The following is an 11,841-nucleotide window of genomic DNA, read 5'->3' as shown; positions in this document are numbered from 1 at the left end:
AGAACACATTACCTTATTATGATAAAAAAATTGTCATTGAATTATGTTTTATATGAAATGATTACTGCCATGATGTTTCAATGGTTTTCGTGAGAATGACCCGGTTGCTCAGGGGTCGCTCAGAAGTAGGTTTTTCTGCGCATGCTCCAGTTCTCGATCCCTATAGCACAAAGGATATGTTATCTCACTGAGATATGGGAATTTTGTGACAGGAGGGGAGCAGGTTTATACCCGTTTGGCCACTCGAGACATTTTTATTCGTCTTCTCGTGTGAACTACAGCTTCATGAGTTACTGCAGTGAGGAATATGTTGTTCTCTCTGCAGGACCTAAAGATGTGAGGTCGGTAGATAAGAATGGTTCCTTTGCTGGGTAGATTATGTACAGCAAACATAACTGAACATTATTATTTGGGATTACATCCATTTGAGGAAAAGTTGTGTTAGCAATAAAGACAGTTGTTTTTTTCTTGCAGGGATTTGTTCAGTTTGCCTTCTACCAAATAATTGAAAATATTAATTTGTGAATAACAATAACATTTCTGACCATGTAAAATAAACACATTATTTAAATGGATTAAGGTGAAATACGGATCATGCCTTTATTTTGCTGAAACTACCTATACATAATGATTTGATTTACATTGGGTAATTGTTCTAGTGTTGTTTCAGTGTTAAGAATAGCCATTTTAAACTGATTCAACATGAAATCAAATATCTTTGATAACTGAGTAAGTCATGCTTTGTCCATACTGTACATTTTCCAGCCAGCAGAGGGCGCTATAAACTATGAAAAAAGTCTCATGTGTGTAAAAGATTGAAGAATATGTGCAATACTTTGCAAATTTTAGTAGGCCTAATGCTTTTAACATTTTCTGTTAGTTAAAAAAATCATACATCAATACATGCCTAAAACATTATTTGATAAGTAAAATAAACCAAAATGTTGCCTTGGCAATAAACTGAAATAAGTTTAATTTGAGGCACTTCAATAGTTAGCTGATAATGTATGAAAACTACTGTAAAACTAAAACTGAAATAAGCATAATACAATATTACATCATTATATTATAGTAAGTATGTAAATAAGGGATAAAATGTCAAAAGCAAAATTGCAAAAAATAGACAAAAAAATAATATGGAAAATTAAAAAAAATTAATAAAACAAACAAAGAAAATAACTCTGGATCTCTGTGTCTTAAGTGGATTTGAAAAATCGACAGGCCTACCATATTTCAATTACATTGCAATGACTGAAAGACAGAAAGACAGATCCAGAGTTTGTTTCTCACTCTCATTTTTCATTTCTTTTTCTCCACCTGCTCACAAAGGGATAAGAGAGAGCATAACCCACTGTTTTATTGTCAGACACAATAGTGAAGATGCCTTATTACTGTCAGGCCTAGTATTCTTCTGCATCTCACACACTGTTTGGCCTTTGTCTTTGCAGACCTACAACCATCTCACACACAAAAAAGTTTATGGCACTTTGTTAGTCAGGGTATCTCATAGACTTCTATTGTCTTTATACTGGGCTGTTGATGCACTCTATTCCCTGTTCAAACCTATGAATCTAATCCTAATAATCATCAGATTAAAACATTATTTGGTCGGTTAATAAGCTTTTCATAAGAAACAGAGTCCATACTACTAAGAAAGTAGCTTTAAGAAAGATGTAATTTAAATATGGTAAAGTGTTGAAAGAGAGTTTGCATATACAATGTAAATAATTCAATCATAAACAATGATTTGTATTAATTTCTAATTGATTTATTACTGTATTAAATACATTTCGATTATTTTTCTTACCTCACACCACCAACCACATCTATCACAGTATATCACAGAATTTAGGGAGATTTAGTAAAATTCAAACAAACACCACATTTAAATTGAGGTTATTAATCTTTAGGGGTTTCAGATCACTAAAACAAAAAGGGAGATTTCGAGTTTTGAAAAATAAAAGAACATTGACAGTTTTGGTCAGATGTAATAACATTTGTGATTTGTCTTTTTGTAGAACTATCCTGCCTAAAAATACAAACACTGTATTTTTTCTGCAAAAATTTGAGCACTTAAGATTTTTTTGTATAAATTAATATTGTATTGTATACTGGTATTAAATAAACAACTTGTAGAATTTTATTGTATATTCATTTTATTACATGTTTATGTATGTTGTTATTTTGAAGCAGTCTTATAGAGATGTGGAATGTGACCTGCTGGCTTTTTTGCTGATTTTGAAGTTTTAAAGATGGCTGAAAAGCTTTAATGTCCTTCCACAAAGACGATTTCGATTGGTGTTTGGTCAAACATCTAAAGTCAGGGAGAGAGTTTCAATTCAAAGCGGCTTACAAGTTTCACCAGTTGTTCAGACAGATAGTACTTAAGAAATAAATGGGAGTTTTTAATAAGAACATTGCGAGTATACGATCAGGTTGAAAGTCAAGAATAAAAGGAACGATTGTGTGCCATTGACTGGTCCAGTCATTCTCTGATTACCGCAGTGTTTTGGATAGGATGTACAAATGTGTCAAGTCAGGAAGAGTATGGCATTGAGGTATGACGTTTATCATAACTGTTCTCACAGATATGTTTTGTATAGACCTGCTTTACAACAAATCATACTGGCAAACAAACTGAAACAGTTAGACACAGATCGCTGATAAACACATACTGTATTTCATTTTCAAAAAGTATTTGTATTATTAATAATAAGTTAGAATTGGAGGACGGGGCGTAAATATAAAGATTCACAGCTCTACTATTAATTTGAATGTCTTTTCATATGATTTTCTATGGCGGTCATTAGGTGGAACTTGGAACAACTGATTTTTTTAAAGGTGGTTCTTGATCTGAAAAGTTTGAAAACCACTGCCTTAAATAATAATCGCTCCTCATGTGTACGGAAACCGGAGTCACTCTGCATTTGTTATGACACAGTCTAACTACAGCAACTTTCTGTGATGACATCATCAACAATTAAAGACCAGTTAAGTTGGGTTCAGTGGACACTACATAGAATTTCTGTAAATGCAATTCTCATTACCTGCATTTATCAGGAGTTCATTTGGCAGTGAATTGAAGTTGCAACTACTGTAAATGAGTGAACTGTAGCTGCATCTACATTAAAGTGTGAAATTCATGTCCCACTACACATAGAACGTTTTTTCTCAATCCCAGTGTGGGTCCACTGCTTCCAGAATTCTCATACTGTATCCTCTTCTCTGGCTGCATATCTAAAGAAGAGAAAGAGTAAAATTACTTAAAACCTAGACCTGAAACAATAGAAATCATAGTGAAGCTAATACTTGAAATTAAACTTTGATGCTCCTCATCACATCATCGAGAATCTGGGATGGATTTTACAGAACTGGGGTCACAAAACAAGACTTCTTGGTGTGTCATGTGAATCCTTTCAGTTCTTTAGTCATGTATCTTCTCTTCATGTGGCAAACTAATGTTGTCATGTATGTTTCTCACCTCTGGTGTCAAAGGTTGGTTCTTCAGTCACTTAGACCTTTTTGGTCTAAGGCCTCACGTCTGTGTATTGTTTTATACGACAGTTTGCAGTGTGACCAGACTGTAATTAATTCGGCATCATATCTGATGCTCTTCAAGTGAGCAAGCTCCATGGCTCATCCTCCTAACACAGACAGGAGATTTTCACAGTTTAGCCCAAAGTACAAAATGTGCTGAGACAATTAATGAAAATGCTTTTTATAACAATAATACAAAATATCTTATTTTACATGTTTCTGATTTAATAACAATTAATTTGAGCTGAAAGCTTTTTTGTTTAAAATGAGGCATGAAAACCACAAGTTTGTGCAACATAATCTGTTATTCTAGAAATATTTATATTACTATTAAATAATTCATGATTTACAATCATTTTGTTTAAGTGGATGAACCCCATATTTTCATATTTTTAGGTTTTCTTCAGATTTTCAATGTGACTTTTGGACCCCACTTTAGATAACATTTATGTAGATCTTGTAAAGTCTTTTCAATTTACACATTGAATATATCTTCTCTCTGGCTCCCTGGGTACAACTCTGATGAAGTCGTCACAAAATCTCCTTTGCACATCTTTCATAAAGGGAATCAATTGAAACTGAAAAACATACATAAGGAAAATGTTAGTATATTAGATTCTACACCAAACTACAATTATTCTTCCCAAAAACGTTGGTGTCCACCTCCTCGAAGATCTTGGCTTCCATGTGGGCCTGGCAGAGTCAGACGGGTTTGAATCGAGGCACCTCTGCATCTTTGGAGACCTTGCTCTGAACGATATGAGCCAGAACCCGATTCACAGCTTACGAGCCCAAAAAACTAGCATTTTTTTCAGATTGTGTCGTCTCCTCTTCAAGTCAATTCAAGATTTTATAGTTTATATAGTGCTTTTCACAATGTGCATTGATCCAAAGCAGCTTTACAGGAGCAAACAGGAAAAACAGAAAAGGTAAAACACAGCACAATGCATGGTATTTATAGAACGAGCAAGATCATTCTAATAAATAATATCTAATAAATAAATAAATGCAGTCTCCCGGTGAGCAAGCCAATACTGCCATGCTGTGGCGAGGAACCCAAACTCCAATGATTGATTAATGGAGAAAGAAAAAACTTGGGAGAAACCTGCAGCTGTAGCTGGTGTAATCTCTAGTTGTGGATGGGCATCTGTCGATCCTCTGGACCTGGTGGAATTTCTCCCTATCTCGGGATGGGCATCCCGAGGAGGGGGCAGAAAGAGAATAATTAGCGTAGCTGCTGTTCGTTAACTATGCATTAAGGGAAAGCTTGGCTTAAAAGATGTTAAAACAAATTAAAAGAATAAGAATTCTAAAGAATTAAAAACAAAACAAAACGAAGGACAAAAGAAAGAAAAGTATCGTGTGTGAGCAACGACGGTGAGGCATTGTGTGTGTATATGAAAGCCACAAGACCTTGAATATGGTACATCATGTGTGTGCTAAATCGAAGGATTAGATTTAAGCATTTGCAGACATAGACAGTGCTAGAAAATGTACAGTTATCCAGTCATTCATTTGTGTATGTGTGGCAGTGACAGAATCAGCGATATTAAAAGTCTGAAGGGATTATGTACGCCTGTGTTTATTTGACTAAGAAAATGTAGGCTAATCTGGCCGAAGACAAACTTTTGTTTAATAAATAAATGTTCCTTTAAAAGCATTTTACGATCAGTGTATTATTGTACCATCAGAGATTGGCAGAGTAGTTCTAACATCACTGAATCTGATAACATCATGCTCAAAACAAAGAATTAGAGTAATTAAAGTGACGATCGGGTGCGGATATTTATATCAGATAAAATTATACGTGCGGACGGGTGGCGGGTGGATCATTTATTTGAAGCAGCGGTTGCGGGTGACATTTTAGCTCATCCGCGCACCTCTAGTCTACAGTATCGAAAGCAGCACTAAGGTCAAGCAGGACTAAGAGTGAAATGTTACCTTTATCTGATGCAATAAGAAGGTCATTTGTAATTCTAACTAGCGCAGTTTCAGTGCTATGATGCGGTCTAAAGCCAGACTGAAACTTTTTGTGTATGTCATTATTTTGAAGGAAAGTACACAACTGAGTGGACACTACTTTATTTTTAGACAAGTACGGGAGATTTGAAATCGGTCTATAGCTTCCAAGGTCATTGGGGTATAATTTTTTTTTTTAAAAGAGGCTTAATTACAGCCAGTTTAAAGGGTCCTGGGACATGGCTTAGATTAATTGACGAGTTGATAGTGTTGTTAATGGGCTCAATTGCAACAGGCAGTAACTCTTTTAATAATGTCGTTGGAATGGGGTCTAATAAGCATGTTGTCGGTTTGCAATAAGTTTAATTAAATCTTTTTTTTTATAGGAGAAAAACACTGTAGCTTTTCTTTTGGGGTGATGTTTGATTACTTATTCTTCAGTCACACTTGGAGGTTTGTTGTCTCGCATATTTAGAATTTCTCTGTAAAAAATTTCATGAGTTCATTGCTACCAAGGTGCGGCGGAATAGCCAGGTCAGGTGAAGTCGGTTTGTTTGTTAGTTTAGCAATTGTACCAAATAAAAACCTTGGATTGTTTTTGTTAGTTTCTATGAGGTTACGGAAGTGCTCGGCTTTTGCTGCTTTTAGTTCTTTTTTGTAACAGTTGGAAGTTTGGAAGTTGGTTTTTGCTCTCTTTTCATGCAATTTTAAAGACCTCTAATTGGGTTTGTTTCCATTTTGTGCTCCAGTTTACGTGTTTCTCTTTTTAGGGCGCGAGTGGTGATATTAAACCATGGTGCTATGATCTTTTCATTAATCTTTTTTGACTTCATAGGTGCGACCGCTTCTAATGTATGAGAGAAAATAGTGCCCATGTTGCTGGTCATGTCATTGAGCAATTCTGTATTTGTTGGCAAGGTTATTAAAGGAGTCAGATCTGGCAAGTTCTTTACGAAACTATCTTTAGTAGTTGAGGTGATCTTTCTACCCTGTCGATAACCAGCTATACGACTGATTTCTGCAGTACACTGTGTACATATTATAGGATGGTGATCGGTAACATCGTCGCTTTGAGGTATAATATCGATTTTGGTTAGATCGGCTCCGTGAGATATAATAAATTCTAGTGTATGATTAAGTCGATGAATAGGTCTATTGATGTATTGTTACACAAAAAGAGTGTAGTAGCCCATTCAACGCTACTGCTAATGTATCGTTAGCACTATCTACGTGGATATTAAAATCTCCGACAATCAATACTTTATCGACGTTAACCAATAGGTCCGATAAGAAGTTTGCGAACTCTATCAGAAAATTAGGGTATGGCCCTGGGAGTCTATACATAGTAGCCAATGTAAGAGAGAGCAATGATTTTTTACATTTGTTTGGAACAATTTTGTTCAACACAAGCACTTCAAATGATTTAAATGCATGCTTTGTTCATTGAATTACGGTAAGAAGGTCTCTAAAGATTGTTGCGACACCACCACCTCGACCAACCGAACCTGGCTCATGCATTTAACCGTAGCTTGGTGGAGTAGACTCATTTAGACCGAAATAATCATTTGGCTTAAGCCAGGTTTCAACAACTGTGTGATCAGACCAAAAGCGACTTGCGCAAATCAATCACGCTATTCGCGCGCAGTTAGACGCTGGAACATTTTGAGTTTACTCACTTCATTCGCACGTCAAATTCGCTTTATTTGCGCGTCAAAATCACTTCACTTCAGACGCAAATTGGCGGCTCTATTCTCGTATATACATATATTGCTCAGATATTGTAAAGATTGTTTTTTACAACTTGCCAGATTGTCCGACCTGATTGGTTTCACCAAAGTTCAAATTTTTTAACTCGAATCGTGCGATTCGCATCATTCGCGCAATTCACGTCATTCGCACCGCCTCATTCGCGCCGCAAGTAGGTCTATCGTGTCTTTGCATTGACTTGTAAATCACTCGCGCTTAACACGCCATTCGCGTTTGGTCTGAACACAACATAAGGCCTAGTATATCAAAACTGTTGTATGTGATCATTTCATTTACAATAATCACTTCACCTTAACCTGCGTCAGAAGGTTGTCGACTACGCTATTCCAGATCTGCGTGGCTCGGAAGAGCTTCCCATCAATCCCGGTGTCTGTGGAGAGATGGATTGGATAGACTTATAAATTATTCCCAAGGTATGATGTAAACCTGTTTAATGAGAAATGTTTGCAAAGCTTCTTCTTATTAAGTTTATAAAGGGAATCATACATAAAGAAATATATGAGATTCAACACCAAACTAAAATCTTAATTCGATACTATGAGAGAAAATATGTGAAGAACTGCCTTGAGATGATGATACCTTTGGTTGTTGTTCCTTTGACGCGAGTTAAAACTTCTCTCGATGGTCTCTGGGGATGATGTGCCTAATCCATGGTGTGCTTAATGTGCCAATGGTCGGGTGAAACCTATACTGACTATAGCTGCTGTCCTTAAATTTCGCTTGATTCTTATTCTTCCAAAAACGTTGGTGTCCACCTCCTCAAAGACATTGGCATCATTGAGGTGCTGGCAGAGTCGAACGGCTTTGGATCGAGGCACCTCTGCATCTTTGCAGACCTTGCTCTGAATAATATGTGCCAGAACCACGTCCACAGCTTCCGAGCCCGAAAAACAATCATGATAGATTTTCAGATTGTTGTCTCTTTTTCACCTCCACCTGCGTCTGAAGGTTGTCGACGACGCTATTCCAGACCTGCGTGGCTCGGAACGGCTTCCCAGCAATCCCGGTGTCTGTGGAGAGATGGACTGGACAGATAAATTATTCACATAGTATGATATCAACCTCCTTAAAGCTGATTCCTCGACCAATGTAGCTTTTGACAGCAGAGAGACACATTTGGTAATAAATTTGCAGTATGATATCTGCAAACATATCTGTACTGTACTAGCATGTAGATTGAATCCAAGGAAATGATCAGACAAAAGAATGTTTATTATTATTCTTATTATTATTATTTACTGTTCTTAATATTCACATTCATGTTATAATTAACAGTTCTCAGAGTCAGAATTAAAGAAATGTTTAAAAGCATTAAAAGAAAGTGGACCTGCTGTGACGGGTGGAGGCTGAGGGTTGGCTCGCTCGTGAACGACTGGCTTATTTTTGGCTGGGTCCATTTCAGCCAGATGGGATTTAGTCGTTGGACCAGGCTGTGTATCATCCAGTTTCCTGAATGACACAAGTTTAGGGCAGGATGGGTCAGGCTCGAAACTGGATGGAGGATGGTCAAACCGGTAACTCCCTCTGTTACTCCCAGTCAATATTCTTTTAACTGCCCGCCATTTTCTCCTGAAGAAGGCAGTCTTCTGTGGTTGATCTTCTAAAAAGAAAAATATGTTATTTATTTTGTCTCTCGACCTTGTGTCGAACCGACAGATGGGGTTCCTATTGAAAACGCCTCAGTGCTGTGTCACAATCTCTAGTGAAGCGACGGTGACAGGCCTGGTCGTGTCAGACGTGATTGCTACCGCGAAATTGTAACCTAACAGCAGTGGTGTAAAGAGTACCTGAAAACCATACTTAAGTAAAAGTACAGATAACCTCGCAGCGACTTCTCCATTACAAGTTACAAGTCACCAATTCAAAAATTACTTCAGTAAAAGTCTTTAACAGTTAACAGTACTTGAGTATTTTACTCGTACTGAATTTAGGCTCAAAGAAGCACTAGTCCTCAACACTTAAGAGAAATGTCAAAAACAAGAAACAGTTGATTCGTGAGGACAGCAATCACATTTATTTTCTTAAATCAAAATAAGACTGAACACCTAAAAATTGCAACAAATCATGGTCGACACCATAACCTACGTCTATTACAAACACTCAAGTCTCATTTAAGCTTAAGTGCTCATACAAACCAAACTATTTCAAAAGGATTCTTCAATACAACAGATAAATAAAATAATGTAAAGTCATATTAAAAAGTCAAAGAACTGGACATGCTGGTTTTGGCCTCATCAGTGTCATGTCCTCCTTTCACATATAAACCGCCGTTGATTGACATTGATAATCCTAAATCTTTGATAATTGATAACTCGTATTCACATAAAGAAGCCATGTTGACGAGTTTTAGTAAGTAAGAGCAAAATCCACAAGATATAGTTCCTTCAATGCCCTGTAAATGGCAATATTAATTCTTCTATATCAAAAATAAACTGTCGTAACAGAATGATAGGTACCAGGCAAAATGTAATGTGCAATTGTATTAGTCATTACAAATGTAGTGGAGTAAAGAGTACATATATGTGTTCAAAACTATAGTCAAGTAGAGAGTAAAAGTTGCTAATATCTTTAATACTCCGTACAAGTACAAAGTAGCCAAAAAGATAGTTAAGTACAGTACATTTACTACTATTTTATGGTTCCCATCAGAAGAATTGTTTGTAGTTAAGTTACCTTGCAGGCTGCAGTTCATGTTGACCTGAGGCACGATGGTCTCTTGAGACACGACGATCGACGCTAACTGGATGCTCGTGAAGGCCACAGATGTTTTAGTTGAATGTCGTTTATCGTCGATTGTGTTTCGCAAAAAAGATTTTCAGAAGATATGCTCGGTAACGTTGAGATCGTAAACTGAACAAGCTTTACTAACATTAGCCTCGGGGAATAATTTACCTCAGAGATGTTATTCGAACGTAAGACGTCATGAAAGGCATAATACGTGGGTTTGGTTTGTAGACATGATATTATAAAACATTACATGATAAGTATTTGGATTATTATTTGCCAAGTGCCAAACGAATGAAAGTTGTCACCCCTGCATTAATAAGCATCTGCTCGACCGACCTGATGACGTGATAATATTTTATAATATTGTATACTGTAACGGTCACTTTACAAGATCGCTTCAGTTCATACTTAAAAACGGAGGGTGGACTTTTCCGCACTCCAACTATACATCTAACAAATAAGTGTGCACAAGCACTACATTAAACAAGCTGACCACACAGTTTATTGAACAATAGGTACCATCACTGCTAAACTAAAATCCACTGCATTAGAGAATAAACGCAATACTGCATGTATAGGCCAATGCAATATATTTTGTTTCATTTTAGTAGATTTTGTGCAAAACGTTTGTAAAGATCTGCTTTGCAACAATTTACACTTGCAAACGTGCATTGAAATACAACTGAATTTAACAAATTGAAAATGTCTTTAAACTCCATCTTGATAAACGTATAACTGGTCATTTTATTTCTTTACATCAATTATTCACCAAGTGACAAGTTTTAGGCACCATTAACAGGCCTCACATTTCTGAGATTGTTAATAAGTTAAAGTTATAATTAATTTATTATCAATTTATTATCATTCCCTAATAATTCCCTTAATTAAGGCAGAAGGTGATTTCTGTCACAGAAGGCAAAAACATAAACTGTTACTTGTTTTAAAATCTGTTTTATCTTAGTTTATATCAAAATGTTATTGAAATAGTGTGATTTGTTCTTCGATGCATTTAGCCAATACATGCATATTGGCCTACAGTATATGTCCTGCAATGCACTGCATTATTTTTACACTACTGTACATTGCATTGTGTTTCTAATTATTTTTCATTGACTTCTTTTTATTTGATAAGTCACTTTAGATACAATATACAATATTTTTTAAGAAAAAATAAATACAAATACATCTAAAATGTTTACATTTCAACACCTAGCTGAATGCATTGAGATTTTTCGCATAAAATACAATAAAATACAAAAATCCTTAATTCCTATGATACAATTATTCTATGTGCAAGGTAGAGAACACATTACCTTATTATGGTAAAAAAATTGTCATTGAATTATGTTTTATATGAAATGATTACTGCCATGATGTTTCAATGGTTTTCGTGAGAATGACCCGGTTGCTCAGGGGTCACTCAGAAGTAGGTTTTTCTGCGCATGCTCCAGTTATCGATCCCTATAGCACAAAGGATATGTTATCTCACTGAGATATGGGAATTTTGTGACAGGAGGGGAGCAGGTTTATACCCGTTTGGCCACTCGAGACATTTTTATTCATCTTCTCGTGTGAACTACAGCTTCATGAGTTACTGCAGTGAGGAATATGTTGTTCTCTCTGCAGGACCTAAAGATGTGAGGTCGGTAGATAAGAATGGTTCCTTTGCTGGGTAGATTATGTACAGCAAACATAACTGAACATTATTATTTGGGAATACATCCATTTGAGGAAAAGTTGTGTTAGCAATAAAGACAGTTGTTTTTTTCTTGCAGGGATTTGTTCAGTTTGCCTTCTACCAAATAATTGAAAATATTAATTTGTGAATAACAATAACATTTCTGACCATGT

At 36.1% G+C, this 11,841-nt stretch overlaps 1 long non-coding RNA gene across 3 annotated transcripts; it reads right to left on the bottom strand.

Annotated features, from left to right (window-relative positions):
- Positions 1–1,746: 1,746 nt before the first annotated feature.
- On the bottom strand, positions 1,747–10,552 carry LOC130412321 (uncharacterized). Of its 3 annotated transcripts, XR_008905218.1 has the most exons (9): positions 9,937–10,552; positions 8,591–8,863; positions 7,843–8,273; positions 4,643–7,633; positions 4,201–4,434; positions 4,017–4,115; positions 3,482–3,644; positions 3,048–3,237; positions 1,747–2,314 (listed from the first exon to the last, which is right to left on the bottom strand). It is a non-coding gene; the product is annotated as an uncharacterized LOC130412321 (long non-coding RNA). The 3 variants fall into 3 exon arrangements; XR_008905224.1 differs by having other exon boundaries at positions 1,747–3,237; positions 8,591–8,860; XR_008905212.1 differs by having other exon boundaries at positions 1,747–3,237; positions 9,937–10,551.
- Between the last annotated feature and the right edge of the window lie 1,289 nt (positions 10,553–11,841).

Source organism: Triplophysa dalaica, chromosome 2 (genome assembly GCF_015846415.1).
Source record: "Triplophysa dalaica isolate WHDGS20190420 chromosome 2, ASM1584641v1, whole genome shotgun sequence".
Classification (NCBI taxonomy): Eukaryota; Metazoa; Chordata; class Actinopteri; order Cypriniformes; family Nemacheilidae; genus Triplophysa; species Triplophysa dalaica.
This window is presented reverse-complemented; position numbering and strand designations above follow the sequence as displayed.